The sequence below is a fragment of the Lathyrus oleraceus genome, chromosome 5 (genome assembly GCF_024323335.1).
Source record: "Lathyrus oleraceus cultivar Zhongwan6 chromosome 5, CAAS_Psat_ZW6_1.0, whole genome shotgun sequence".
NCBI lineage: Eukaryota > Viridiplantae > Streptophyta > Magnoliopsida > Fabales > Fabaceae > Lathyrus > Lathyrus oleraceus.
In genome coordinates, this window is record NC_066583.1 from 244702402 (window position 1) to 244717699 (window position 15298).

At 37.1% G+C, this 15298-nt stretch overlaps 1 long non-coding RNA gene across 1 annotated transcript; it reads left to right on the plus strand.

Moving 5' to 3' along the window:
- Positions 1-1377: 1377 nt before the first annotated feature.
- Positions 1378-14374, plus strand: LOC127083476 (uncharacterized). The gene is made up of 2 exons (XR_007788422.1): positions 1378-2707; positions 14087-14374. It is a non-coding gene; the product is annotated as an uncharacterized LOC127083476 (long non-coding RNA).
- Positions 14375-15298: the final 924 nt, after the last annotated feature.

Genomic DNA, 15298 nt, shown 5'->3' on the forward strand with positions numbered 1-15298 from the left:
AACTACTTAAGAGCTGTCAGAGAATGAGAATTTAAGGCTAAAATATAATAAGAATTCAAATCAATTTCCATATACAGGAGACTTACGGTGTTAAGACGTTACCGATCTTGTGAATTTTTCCCAAGTCTCCGCAAACTAATCTCAAATTAGTCAGTCTATAGCCTAAAACTTTCAAGAAGATGTATTTTTTTTATTTTTTTATGACTGAAAACAAACAAAGCACTAACAAAAACAAGGAAAACAAACGAAACAAATGATTTCCCTCCCCCACACTTAAAATAAGTATTGCCCTTAATGAAAAAACATTACTAATAAAGTAGAGAGAAGAAAAGAAAGACTCCCTGATCAAGTTGCAGGATAGTTAGGTGCTTCCAAAGAAAGCTCCTCTATGCTGACATCTTCAGTCATTGAACTTCCATGGAATAACTTCAAGCACTTCCCATTGACTTTGAACGTCTTGTTAGTACCTGCACTTTTTATTTCTACTGCACCATAAGGGAAAACATTAGTAATAACAAAAGAATCAATCCATTTGGATTGAAGTTTCCCAGCCATAAGCTTAAGGCAGAAGTTAAATAGTAAAACCTGTTGGCCCACAGAAAATTCCTTCCTAGAAATCATTTTATCATGGAAGTGCTTAGTTTTCTCTTTATAAATCCTAGAGCTTTCACAAGCCTCTAGTCTAAGCTCTTCCAGCTGTTGTAATTGGAGTTTTCTTTCAATATCTGCTTGTTGCATCTCCAAATTACAACTTTTCACCGCCCAATAAGCACGATGTTCTATCTCAACAGGAAGATGACATGCCTTACCAAAAACAAGTCGATAAGGAGACATCCCAATGGGTGTCTTGAAAGCTGTTCTTTAGGCCCAAAGTGCGTTTTCTAGATGACGGCTCTAGTCCTTCCTGTTTGACTGCACCATTTTCTCTAAAACCTGTTTGATCTCCCTGTTTGAGATCTCAGCTTACCCATTAGTTTGTGGGTGATATGCAGTAGAGACTATGTGCACAACTCCATACTTCCTGAGAAAAGCTTCCATGGTGCGGTTACAAAAATGAGTGCCTTGGTCACTTATGATAGCTTGTGGTATTCCAAACCTGCAAAAGATATTAGACCTGGCAAAATCTGCAACAACTCTATAATCATTAGTCCTAGTGGGGATAGATTCCACCCACTTTGAAACATAATCAACAACAAGCAAAATTTAAAGGAAACTTCAAATGATACAGGAAAGGTGTAAGACCCTAATTTTGACCCTAAGATCCCTCATGGCATCATATCATTGCTCATTGCACTGCCTTAAGGATCATAGCATGTTTGGCTCCTTAACCCTAGGGTGGGACTTGTGTGAGTGGTTTGAGACTGTCATACCCCAATTTTGTCCGGGCATATTTAAATTTTCATAGAATTGATTTCATTTTTATTTTACATCATATGCATAGCATGACATACGTTCCATCATGAACAATACCTAAAATATCAGTCAGAATAAATTTATTGAAAATACAGACAAATCGGTTGAATCATTCCTCAAGAACATGCAAAATCAGCGGGTAAAAAGTTTCAAATTTAAAATTACAGACACCAATATTATTAATCTACGGTTCACGTAGTTTAACCTGGTGTGCTCGTTGTATTTTTCAGCGACTATTTCGGTCGCATTTTGATCCGTCTGAGCCTTTTAACCGGTGCAAATTTATTTCAGAATATGAAGAAACGCTGTATTTTTTCAATAAATATATTTTATGCTGATCATTTTAGTGTGACCAATTTAATTTTCCGAGTAAATTTGTACTCGGTTTCTATTTCTAATTGGTCAATTTTGTTTTGGTTTAGTTATTAATTAAAAGTAATTTAAGTTTATTTGAATCAAATATTAAATAAAAATTTTAGGAGTTTATTTTCTTAAAGGAATAATAATTTAATGAAAAAATATATTTGGTACATTGGATCCTGCCAGCTGGTATCCACTCACATGTCTCCTCACGCAGCCACCTATCACTGTCCTCACGCCTCCCTACTCAGCTACCAACACGTCTCTCTCAATCACTCAGCTACCAACAACTCTCTCTCTGTCCACTATTTCACTCACCCTTATCCTCTCTTTCACACTCCACCAATTCACTCACCACAAACAAAATTCATTCACACACACATTTCTCTGAACCTCTCTTCTCTCTCTACTCTACGAAAAAAAAGAAAAATAAGAAGAGGATTTTCCTCTTCATCTCTTCATCGCCTCCACCACCCAAAACCACCCTAACAGCCACCATTCACCGCCGAAATCCACCGATTAACCTCCACCCAATAAAACCCCTTCACCAACAACTCCATCGCTTCACCTTCAAATCGCTACCTTCAACCCCTAAATCAACCCGCCACTCACAAATCGAAAACCCTCGCCGCTCAAGCCACCATCGACCAACGACCTTCTGCTCTCTCCGCCGTAGACCGGTCCATCACCATTTCTTCAAGATCCTTCCTATCACCGGTAACCGCAGAATAAAACCCAACGGCGCTTCGGCATTTAGCTCGGATCTAGATTCTCGGTGACTTAAGGATATTTGGGAGTATTTGATTCACAACGGTAGCTTGAAGAAGACAGTGTCGTGACTTATCTTCAAAAAGCTCAAGGTTGGAGTATGGTTTTTCTGTTGTACGCGAACGAAGCAACGCCGAAACCACAATGGTTTGAGGATGTTGAAAGGGTTGGTATTAGCAGTTGATGCGGTCTGCTAAGGATGTAGTAACTCGGTGTAAAAGCAACATCGCTCGCAAGCCAAGGATGCAACAACAACGGTTCTGTTATTTGGTAACTCCTTTGTTCAAGAACTCATCACATTTTTGAGATGTTTTTTTTTATTATTTGAATCATTTTATGTTGGAATACGTTGATATTATGGATAGACTTTGTGTGATATATACTGCGTTGTTAACATTGCAACAACCACCTCCAAGAATTTGGTAATCTTTAAATCCTTTGGTTTTGTTTGCATTATAATTGCCATTGTTGTGCATTGGGATTTGCCATATCGACTTGTTAACTTCTCGTTAATATTCCGGCCTTTCGTAACAGAACTTGTTTTGGTTAAATTTATGATTAAGAATTGTGATTCTGCATAAGCTACAGTCTTGTGCATCCGATTGGTTTTGATAATATGTTGTATAGTTAAGTGTTGAATATTTTGACGAAATTCTGAAATTTCTGTTCAACTCACTGCATCAGTCTTGTTTACTCTTTGATAAAAGTTGAATACTTGATAAAAATTCTGCTATGAATTTAATACATTTGGCTAAAAATTCTGCTATGAATTTAACACATTTGGTTAAAAATTCTGCTATAGTAATAATACATATTTTTAGTTGTTACTATACTTCAGTTTTATTTTGATATAGCAGGTGAGTTACATTGCCATGTTTTATCTCGTAAGTCCATTTGGCCTGAGTATTTGAGTTTTAATTATGCACATGTGATCGGAATTTCAATTTAAGATCGTGTCTGTTTGCAAATTCATTTGTGTTGAAACTTAAACTTTTGAATTGATTCCGTAGATTGTTTTAGTTGCAGTCATTTGATTTTGGGGTATGTCAATTAAAAAACTATGGATTTGATTTTGGGGTATGTCAATTGAAAAACCAGGGATATATGGAATGGTTACTGTATTGGAATTAAAGATAGTTTCTAGCATGATATAAATTCCAAGGTTTAAACTTATTCTTGTATTATTCCAACTTTTGAGTCAATTAGTCTTTCTTCTAGTTAAGGGGAATATGGATAATATTAATTATAATATTATGATTATATTAATTAATATTGTAGTTATATTGTCAATTAAGGGTTAAAGAGTGTGATTATGTTGATAAATAATTGTTAAAAAAAAATAATTTTAATCAACTTTATTGTTTGATTTAAATAAATAATTTTGATAATTAATATTAATTAATTTAGTTAATCAATTTAATCGAACTCTAATCAACTAATTTTGATAATTAAAGGTTAATCGATTTCCTCCACTATTATATTACCAACTCCATTTCATAATCATTTCAAAGCTAAGCCCATTCAATTCAAAACCATTGTTAAGCCATTAAAACCACACAATTCTTGATTTAACCCCAAGCCCATTTTCAAACACCCTGTAAGTCGATCGCTTTTATGCATCACCATCAACCTCAAATAGCTTACTCTTGGGCTTTCTTACAATGAAACTTACTCGGTTTTAATTAATCGATTAAATGGACCATTCACTAAATAAATTTAATTCATTCACAAGAATGCAATTTTTAAAACCTCGATCCGACATCGAAAGTCAAATTAAAATACTTAATCAAATCTAAACGACACTTCATTTGAAAATGAAAAGGGGGATGGTTTTGAGTTTTCAACTCCTCTCCTCGATTATTTGAATACGAGTTTTCTTACTCGGTTAGTCAAATGGTCGTCATTTCTAATCCATTTAAGCACAAACAAATCAAATTCTTTTATTACAAGAAACTAAGAGGGAGATAACTTTGAGTCTTCAATTTTCTCTCCACGACTATTTGAATACAAGTTCTCTTACTTGGTTATTCAAATAATTGTCGTTCCTCTACAAACTTCTAAACCTGATTAAATCAAAATATTTTTACAGTAAGCTAAAATGAAAAAGGAGTTGACTTTGAGTCTTCAACTTCTCTCCTCAATTATTTGAATACGAGTTCTCTTACTCGGTCAGTCGAACAATTGTCATTTTTCCATCAACTTATACCATAAGTCAAATTATTCTCAAATCAAAACTATACGAAAAGGGAGATGGTCTTGAGTTTTCAATTCCTCTTCTCAAATGCTTGGATATGAGTTGTTTTACTCAGTCATTCAAGTATTTGTCGTTCTTTCTAAAATACGTAAACCATATACCACATTATTTTCATAAATACTCAGATGAAACAGAGAGTGGTTTAGAGTCTTCTATTCCTCTTCCCGACTATTAGGATACGAGTTGTCTTACTCGACCATCCGAGTAATCGTCATCCGTTCAAAACACCTTAATTATTATCCAATCCTTTTCATAATTACTCAGATGAAACAGAGAGTGGTTTAGAGTCTTCTATTCCTCTTCCCGACTATTAGGATACGAGTTGTCTTACTCGACCATCCGAGTAATCGTCATCCGTTCAAAACACCTTAATTATTATCCAATCCTTTTCATAATTACTCAGATGAAACAGAAAGCGGTCTAGAGTCTTCTATTCCCTTTCCCGACTGTTAGGATACGAGTTGTCTTACTCGAATATCCGAGTAATCATCATCCAACAAAATGTCTCAACACATCAAATATATACATCTTCTGCGCCCCGTGCGATCAAAACATCTTAACCAATCAAAACATCCAACATATTAATCCAGCTTGTCACCCTCGTGTGATCAAAACTCTTTTCAGAAAGAACACTGTTTAATCTTTTCTAATGCGCACAACAAACTAGTGCTTAAGCCTCCGCCGAGAGTAGACAAGCCAACGTTTAGCCTTTAGAACACGATCTAAATAGTTGTTCGGTAAAAAACACCAACCAATCGTAGTCCCCGAACTACGAATGCTCTGACTTCCTTATTGCACTATAAGGATACGTAGGCAGGAGATTGCTGTATCTTCGCGAGCACACTAATAAAAAACCTCCCCTTTCTCCTTTCTGAGGTTCTCATCCATTTCTATTTTCAATATTTTATAACCGAAAAATAACAAACAAACATAAATTAACACTCGAAACGCACATTAGAACTAAAAGGTTCCCGTTGAGTACAACGGACGTAAGGGGTGCCAATACCTTCCCCTTACGTAATCCACTCCCGAACCCGAATATGGTTGCGACGACCATTATTCCATTTCCTAAAGGTTTTATCGATATTTTCCTATCCCTTCATTGGGATAAATAAAGTTCGGTGGCGACTCTGTTCGAACATAAAATTTTTCCGCGACCATCGCGAGGAATCGTATTTTTCGAGATACGACTGATGGCGACTCTGCTGGGGAATAGCTCCAAGCAAAAGAGAGTGAGGCCTAATTTAGTTCTGTTTCTGTATTGTGTGTTAATCTTGTTTGTTTATCTGTTATTTTCTATTTAGCTATTATTATTCTGTTGTAATTATTATGATTTATTGACTATGTCTTGTTTGGGGCTCTCTGTTAGTGGTGCTTTGTGAGATAGGCTCTCAACCCGAGCCTGAGAAAAACCATAAGTTTAAGTTGGTGGTTGCATAGTGGGCGCCCACAAGGAGTCTTCCTTGTTGGGAAGAAACGAAGACCCCGCCTAGAGGAGATTCTCTTGAGATATTATTTTCCGACGAGTCTTCGTCACGACGATAGTATTTTCAAGTTGGACCAATGACTCTAGGGACCTTTTAACCCATTATATCCGGTGGTTATGTAGTATCTACCTGAAAAGTCCTAGACTTATTAGGTTAATACGAAAGCCCCAATCAGATGAGATCCCTTGGACGTATTACTATCTTACAGTAATACTTCCAACCTCGATCTATGACTCTGAGAACCTTGTTAGAACCATGGACTCGAGAGTCGTGTAGTAGAATCCTCATGGAGTTTTCCTTGTTGGGATAATACGAAGACCTCACCTAGACAAGATCTTCTTAAGGATATTATTGTCCGACGAGTCTTCGTCACGACAGTGACGTTCTCAAGAAATATCCGTGACTCTAGGAACCTACCAACTGTAGAGCCTACCCATGGGGTTCCATTATTCAGAGATACCCGTCGTTCACCCATTATTCTGATCTATCTAAAAACACCCTGAACTTGTGATCCTAAACATGTCACTACATTCATACACATATCATTACATTTCTATTTATCATCATAAGTTTCATATCATTTTCCACACAAAAAAATACCGAAAAACTCATACGTCCTTCGTCCATAACCTGTAGTTGATTTCCCGACACTTATATCAGACTTGAAGTAGCTCTTGAGAGGAGATATGGACTCGATGAAAAATCAGCTAGACCAACTTGTGGAAGCCATGACAGCTTTAGCAAAGAGAGATGACAACATTCAACAGACTGCAGTTATTGAGAATGTCGTTCCGCCTCCAGTAAATAATCTTACCCAACCTTGGCCTACGCAAACCCCAGTTAATAACTCGGTTGTACAAAAACATCATATTGTTCGAGATAAGGGTTCCTCATATCATGATGATGTTGAGTATCATAGCTTTGCATTCTCTGGGCCAGATTCCCATGGGACGAGCCTTGTGGTTAATACTGAACAACTACAAGATGATGAGATTGCTAAAAGATGCTGCGTGCTAGAGAAAAGACTCAAGGCCATAGAAGGACAAGATACTGTTGAACAGAGTGCCTTAGACATGTGTTTGGTACTTGGCCTAGTTATACCTGCAAAATTCAAAGTACCAGAATTTGAAAAATACAAAGGGGATAGTTGTCCAAAGCACCATTTGGTAATGTTTTGCCGCAAAATGACATCTTATGCCCACGATGATAAGCTAATGATTCACTGTTTTCAGGACAGTTTGACTGGGGCATCATTGAGTTGGTATATGAAGTTAGAAAGGAGTCACATTCAGTCATGGTTGGACCTAGCTAACTCCTTTTTGAAGCAGTACAAATACAATTTGGACATGGCTCCCGATCGCATGCAGTTGAAAGCCTTATATAAGGAGAGCAACGAATCCTTCAGAGGGTATGCCCAAAGATGGAGAGATTTAGCAGGTCGCGTTGAACCGCCACTCTTAGACAAAGAAGTTATGGAATTATTCAGGGACACCTTGCAAAGTCCTTACTTTGAAAGGATGATTAGCAGTGCAACATCAGACTTCACTCACTTAGTGTCAATCGGAGAACGTATCGAGTGCAGCCTCAAAAGTGGAAGAATCCAATGCGCCTCAAATAGCATGAGCATTGAGAGTAAACCTATTGCCAGTTCCCCAAAGGAAGAAGAGGTTGAAGTTAATGCAGTCTGGGAAATCCCACAAGCTCCATATCAGAGACCATCCTCTCCTTATGGTCAGTATCCTACGAGTCGAGGATCTCCTCAGTATCAACAGCAGATTCCACCTCAACAGCCATACAAACGGCAGAATACTCCACATCAGCACCGTCAACATGCTCAACAAAGGCCAAGGAAGCCAGAGAGACACATTGATCATCTTCCAATGCCATACAGTCAATTACTTCCATATTTGATCAAGAGAGGACTGATAGTGCCGAAGGAGATAAAACCAGTAAGTCCTCCATATCCGCCAAGTTTTGACGCCAACTCTCGATGTGACTTCCATGCTGGGGCACAAGGGCATTCAACTGAAGACTGTAAGGTGCTCAAAAGCAAGGTACAAAATCTGCTTGATTCCAAGATGTTCTCACTTGCGCCTCGAAGCTTGCAAATCAATAATACTTTTTCGCCTAGCTATTGGGGTCCATCAGTCCAAACTGTGGAGGAGATTTCCGAGAATAGGTCTGAAGATGATTATCGTACTAATCTCGATGAGGAGAAATACCACTACTCTGAAGAAGGCTAGCTCTGCAGTGAACCAGACACGAGAGAGCTTCCTCTGCACTGGCAATCATTTGGCTATTCCTCGCATTTCATTTGTATTTTTCTTTGCATGTTAAGTACTTATCTGCTTTCAACTATTGTTGATTTCCTTTAATGGTATTATTAATGAAATGATTATGCATGTTTTGAACGAATCCTTTCGTATTCACTCATTTTTTCCATTGATATAAAAACATATTTCTCCCATTCACTTATCAAACTGATTATTTTAGCAAAGATTGAAGGGAGAATGACGAAAACGAAATACTCATAATTGTTGATTGTATGCTTTCGGATAAAACCTTGCTGATGATGTACAGGCATTGTTTCAAATCCCTAAACACCGGAGAGATAAGGAGTTAATCCCTAGTCAACCACTTCGAGCCTAGAAGTAGAAGTTTCTTTCAGATCTACGAACCCTTACATTTAACCCGGGGAAGGGTAGTGTTCAGTTAATCTGATTACGCATTAAAATTACAAGGAGAAACATCCCGTCTGTGGATCAACTACATGCCATTCTTCGCACACATCCTGAAGTGTCGAAGAAACCTTGAAAAATACCAAAGTTATGTCGGTTGTTCTTCAATGACCAATGATTTGGCAGTCATAATCTTCCAAAAAAAAATCAAAGAAAGAGCCCGCTAAGTCGAACACCCAAAAAGGAGACTTAGGCAAAAATTAGGGCAATCCCGATGGACTAAAAAGCTTCAAAAAACGGTCCAGGCAAAAGTTAGGGATCAAGAAAAAAATCATCAAAAAAGGCAATGAAAACCCTCAACAAAACAAAACGAGATTTGGTGACCACCATTACCAAAATCAAAGGGTCACCAACATCCATGAAGAGAAAAATAAGATGGCTGCCATTTCAAGAGACCTTGAATCACCATCTTTATCCTTACACCTTCAAGAAGACGAATGTGTATGTTAAATTAACTGAAAGTAGGATTGGAGATCATCATGAAGAAGGGGTGGGTTAAAACAAAATTTGAGCCTTATATCCTTTCGTTCAAAAACCGTGAACCATGCCACATTACAACCCTCAAAAGACCTAATTGAAGTAGGGTTTATTCTGAAAGCATACTACAACAAGGTTGCGTAAACTGACTCCTAAATATTTGCTAATTACCTGTATTGGCATCATGTCCCGCTGTATCTTTCACACACTAGCCAAATCAGCAATGTGTTTGAACTAATGGTTCATTCGTCACACACTATCACATCACCTCAATAAATGATTTTTCAAACCTGCATGAATGTCGCATTAAAATTACCATTGATTGAATAAACAATTTTAACTGCAAGTAAGCGCTTGACATCAAGGAACTTCAAAGAAGCAATCGGAGAAGAACTTGATCATTCGTCGGTGCTGACCCGAATCAAGACTACTTCCTAACCCTATGGATCAAGGGCATGGCATCCAATGACTATGAATTGGTCAGTAAAAAAATCCCTAAGCATCAGTGGATCAAGGAGTCAAATTATTACAACATACTCAGTCAATCTGGGGCACGCCTTTCAAAATCTCAATCAGGGGCAAAACACTACAAGACTCATACACTGGGGCAAATTGGTTCAAGCCATGGTATAATTGTTCCCAGGATTTCCTTTCAAAAGGTTAATCCCTGCACACTGGGGCAGACAAGTTCCAAAGAGCCTTAGAGCAGAGCAAAAGCACAATCATCATGCATTGATTACGTCGCTACGCTCATAAAATTGTTTGTAAACCATCGAGGCATATCAGGCAAAGAAGTTGAGGTTCTCTCAAGAACAAGCACACAGTTTATCGACAAAGGATCAAACTTGGGGCACCAAGAGCATCCATGTCTATCACCCAATCATCACATAGTCAAAATATCGAGTGTCGGGAAGTCAAAACCTTTCACAAACCAAAGTCCAATCCAAATTGGCAATTACCAAAAAAAACAAAGTCCAATCCATATTGGCAGCTACCAAAAATAAAAGTCCACTTCATTGGCATCCTCGTAATATCAAATTCCAAATTGGCATCTCCAAAACCAAAGTCCAATCCATATTGGCCACAACAAAAAGTCCACTTTGCTGGCGTCTTCATAAACTCAAATCCAATCAACATTGGTACCCAGAAAGTCTCACCTTCAAAAGGGAGATCAATCCAAAAATAACCAATATTCATCTTGCATTACCACATGCACTGCATACAATAAACACACATGACTTTCCTTCCAAATAAGGAAGTTACATATCAAAAATCTCCTACACAAAAATGAGAAATTTTCATTAACATGCATTACATGCATACATAACATCATAATTCCTTCCCATCAATCCTTTGATGAGGACATAACCTGATCCCTCTTTACCATCAGCCCTCTGATGATGACATTTCACAAAAAAATCCACCAACCCTTTGGTGATGCCACTCCATAGTGAGGTCTCTTTTCCATCAGCCATCTGATGACGATTATCCTTTTCCACCAACCCTTTGGTGATGCCACTCCATAGTGAGGTTTCTTTTCCACCAACCCTTTGATGATGCCACTCCATAGTGAGGTTTCTTTTCCACCAACCCTTTGGTGATGCCACTCCATAGTGAGGTTTCTTTGCCACCAACCCTTTGGTGACGACATCCTTTAGTTTCTTTCCGTCAACCCTTTGACGATGACAATTATTTTCCATCAACCCTTTGATGATGCCACTCCATAGTGAAGTTTCTTTCCTTCAACCCTTTGACGATGATACTGCCTATATAATTCCTTTTCCACCAACCCTTTGGTGATGCCATCCTTTACTTCTTTCCGTCAACCCATTGACGATGACAAACTACCTTCTCATCAGTCCTCTGATGATGATCTTTTCCATCAGCTCTCTGGTGATGACATTTACCTTTCCGTCAACCCTTTGACGATGACAGTTACCTTTTCATCAACTCTTTGATGATGATATTACCAAATAATCTAAAAAAAAACCCTACAAAAAATATCCAAGTACCTTGTTGCATTCCCACATGCATCACATGCATCATTTCATGCATAATTTTCCTGCCAAATAGGAAGATTCATCAAACACAATCCTATAAATCACTAGCATACCCATGCATAAGCACTCCTGTCAAAACGGAAATTTCATAAAAAATGAACCAAATTACTCGCATTCATACATACACATCCTAAATATCCCCATCAATTGCATCCCTTCATGCATTTAATGCATCATCCCATGCATGGCATTGCCACCCAAAGTGGAACATCATGCAAACATAAAATATCAAGATCCAGGGTCGTACATATGTATCCCGGACTTTCCTAATTTAATTCAATAGAGTTATTACCTTGCATGTGCTCGTGGAATTATTTCCCAGCCAATCATTCTTCAACTTTGTGATTAATAATTATATTCGCCAACATCTTTGCTATCATCGCTCCCCAAGCAGAGGTTACCCTAAAAAGTCTCTTATGAGCTTTTCCACTGCAGAGCATTTATAGTAAATCTCCTCCAAAAGGAGTCTTGTCTAAAACATTTCCCCCAACAGATAAACATCTGAGATACTGCTTCATTTATATGGAGAATCTCAGTTGTCTGTTTGAGATGCTGCTTCATCAACATGAAGAGTCTCATTCGGTTTTTAGAGATACTGCTCTAATATCCTCGAAGAGTCTTAGATTTAATTAAGGTATCATTCCCTTGTTCGGAATATCTTAATTCTATCAAATAAGATGCTGCTTCGACTCGATACAGAGAATCTCATTTCTGCTGTTTGAGATGCTACTTCATCAATATAAAGAGTCGCATTCATTTTTAGAGACACTGCTCTAGGTATCCTCGGAGAATCTTAGATACGGTTGAGGTATCATTTCCTTGTCGGAATATCTCAATTATATCATATAAGGTACTGCTTCGTTGATCCTCAGAGAATCTCGTGCGTTCAAATCGAGACATTATTCTGCTAATTATCAGAAAGTCTTAGATACAGTTGAGGTATCATTCCATTATTGGAATATCTCGATTATGACATCCAAGATATTGTTCTGACGATTTCCAGAGAGTCTTGACTGTTTCATTTTTCTTACTGTATTTCTCACTGCATTTTCTTTTTGCATTTCTCCATTGCATTCCAAAGGACAAAATTTGGGTCTTTTTAGTATTTAATTACCTTCCACCATGAATGTATGAAGACTATTGTCATTCCTATTTTCTAGTTCAAGATAATTAAATAGGGGCAACTGTCATACCCCAATTTTGTCCGGGCATATTTAAATTTTCATAGAATTGATTTCATTTTTATTTTACATCATATGCATAGCATGACATACGTTCCATCATGAACAATACCTAAAATATCAGTCAGAATAAATTTATTGAAAATACAGACAAATCGGTTGAATCATTCCTCAAGAACATGCAAAATCAGCGGGTAAAAAGTTTCAAATTTAAAATTACAGACACCAATATTATTAATCTACGGTTCACGTAGTTTAACCTGGTGTGCTCGTTGTATTTTTCAGCGACTATTTCGGTCGCATTTTGATCCGTCTGAGCCTTTTAACCGGTGCAAATTTATTTCAGAATATGAAGAAACGCTGTATTTTTTCAATAAATATATTTTATGCTGATCATTTTAGTGTGACCAATTTAATTTTCCGAGTAAATTTGTACTCGGTTTCTATTTCTAATTGGTCAATTTTGTTTTGGTTTAGTTATTAATTAAAAGTAATTTAAGTTTATTTGAATCAAATATTAAATAAAAATTTTAGGAGTTTATTTTCTTAAAGGAATAATAATTTAATGAAAAAATATATTTGGTACATTGGATCCTGCCAGCTGGTATCCACTCACATGTCTCCTCACGCAGCCACCTATCACTGTCCTCACGCCTCCCTACTCAGCTACCAACACGTCTCTCTCAATCACTCAGCTACCAACAACTCTCTCTCTGTCCACTATTTCACTCACCCTTATCCTCTCTTTCACACTCCACCAATTCACTCACCACAAACAAAATTCATTCACACACACATTTCTCTGAACCTCTCTTCTCTCTCTACTCTACGAAAAAAAAGAAAAATAAGAAGAGGATTTTCCTCTTCATCTCTTCATCGCCTCCACCACCCAAAACCACCCTAACAGCCACCATTCACCGCCGAAATCCACCGATTAACCTCCACCCAATAAAACCCCTTCACCAACAACTCCATCGCTTCACCTTCAAATCGCTACCTTCAACCCCTAAATCAACCCGCCACTCACAAATCGAAAACCCTCGCCGCTCAAGCCACCATCGACCAACGACCTTCTGCTCTCTCCGCCGTAGACCGGTCCATCACCATTTCTTCAAGATCCTTCCTATCACCGGTAACCGCAGAATAAAACCCAACGGCGCTTCGGCATTTAGCTCGGATCTAGATTCTCGGTGACTTAAGGATATTTGGGAGTATTTGATTCACAACGGTAGCTTGAAGAAGACAGTGTCGTGACTTATCTTCAAAAAGCTCAAGGTTGGAGTATGGTTTTTCTGTTGTACGCGAACGAAGCAACGCCGAAACCACAATGGTTTGAGGATGTTGAAAGGGTTGGTATTAGCAGTTGATGCGGTCTGCTAAGGATGTAGTAACTCGGTGTAAAAGCAACATCGCTCGCAAGCCAAGGATGCAACAACAACGGTTCTGTTATTTGGTAACTCCTTTGTTCAAGAACTCATCACATTTTTGAGATGTTTTTTTTTATTATTTGAATCATTTTATGTTGGAATACGTTGATATTATGGATAGACTTTGTGTGATATATACTGCGTTGTTAACATTGCAACAACCACCTCCAAGAATTTGGTAATCTTTAAATCCTTTGGTTTTGTTTGCATTATAATTGCCATTGTTGTGCATTGGGATTTGCCATATCGACTTGTTAACTTCTCGTTAATATTCCGGCCTTTCGTAACAGAACTTGTTTTGGTTAAATTTATGATTAAGAATTGTGATTCTGCATAAGCTACAGTCTTGTGCATCCGATTGGTTTTGATAATATGTTGTATAGTTAAGTGTTGAATATTTTGACGAAATTCTGAAATTTCTGTTCAACTCACTGCATCAGTCTTGTTTACTCTTTGATAAAAGTTGAATACTTGATAAAAATTCTGCTATGAATTTAATACATTTGGCTAAAAATTCTGCTATGAATTTAACACATTTGGTTAAAAATTCTGCTATAGTAATAATACATATTTTTAGTTGTTACTATACTTCAGTTTTATTTTGATATAGCAGGTGAGTTACATTGCCATGTTTTATCTCGTAAGTCCATTTGGCCTGAGTATTTGAGTTTTAATTATGCACATGTGATCGGAATTTCAATTTAAGATCGTGTCTGTTTGCAAATTCATTTGTGTTGAAACTTAAACTTTTGAATTGATTCCGTAGATTGTTTTAGTTGCAGTCATTTGATTTTGGGGTATGTCAATTAAAAAACTATGGATTTGATTTTGGGGTATGTCAATTGAAAAACCAGGGATATATGGAATGGTTACTGTATTGGAATTAAAGATAGTTTCTAGCATGATATAAATTCCAAGGTTTAAACTTATTCTTGTATTATTCCAACTTTTGAGTCAATTAGTCTTTCTTCTAGTTAAGGGGAATATGGATAATATTAATTATAATATTATGATTATATTAATTAATATTGTAGTTATATTGTCAATTAAGGGTTAAAGAGTGTGATTATGTTGATAAATAATTGTTAAAAAAAAAATAATTTTAATCAACTTTATTGTTTGATTTAAATAAA